The sequence below is a fragment of the Littorina saxatilis genome, linkage group LG8 (assembly GCF_037325665.1).
Source record: "Littorina saxatilis isolate snail1 linkage group LG8, US_GU_Lsax_2.0, whole genome shotgun sequence".
In the NCBI taxonomy this organism is placed as follows: Eukaryota; Metazoa; Mollusca; class Gastropoda; order Littorinimorpha; family Littorinidae; genus Littorina; species Littorina saxatilis.
In genome coordinates, this window is record NC_090252.1 from 5,974,842 (window position 1) to 5,975,505 (window position 664).

Sequence of the window (664 nt, forward strand, 5' to 3'; positions counted from 1 at the left end):
GAGTCAGATGATTGACTGTGTGTGTGTGCACCTATAAAGAATCTGGAAGGAGATTAATAAGGATAAATACGGATCTTCTTTATTTCAAATCTCTTACACACACCGCCACAAATGGTCATAGGCACCGACGACGAGAAGGCGCTAACGCGGGCAGTGAGAGCAGCCTTCCCAAACTGCAGGCACTCTACATCTTAAGAAGAACACGATTCGGCATCTTCGTGACAAAGTGGGAGCGGAGACGAGTAGAAGAAACCGTCTCATTGATCTGATGTTCGGAGAACGGGGAGTGGTCAAGTCGGCCAACAGAGCTGAATATGACATGAGAGTAGCCAGAGCAGCAGTCCAGTGGCCAGCGGATGACGACAGGTATTTACAGAAACTCGCTGATCAGTTGAAGGACAACGTTCTGAGACTTTTCTGGGATGGATGCATTGCAACGCCTACATGGACCAACAACAATGCAGAAAGTCTGAATGCAGTCTTCAAGCATCTCGTGTGTTGGACTCCTCAACAACTACCACAGCTGGTTGATGTCCTGCGCAATCTTGTCCTCACACAGAATGCCGAACCACAACGTGCGCTTGTGGGGATCGGAGAAAATGTCCTGGCACCGTCACATGCGCACATGCTCATGTCACCGGAGCAGTGGAAAAAACTGTCAACA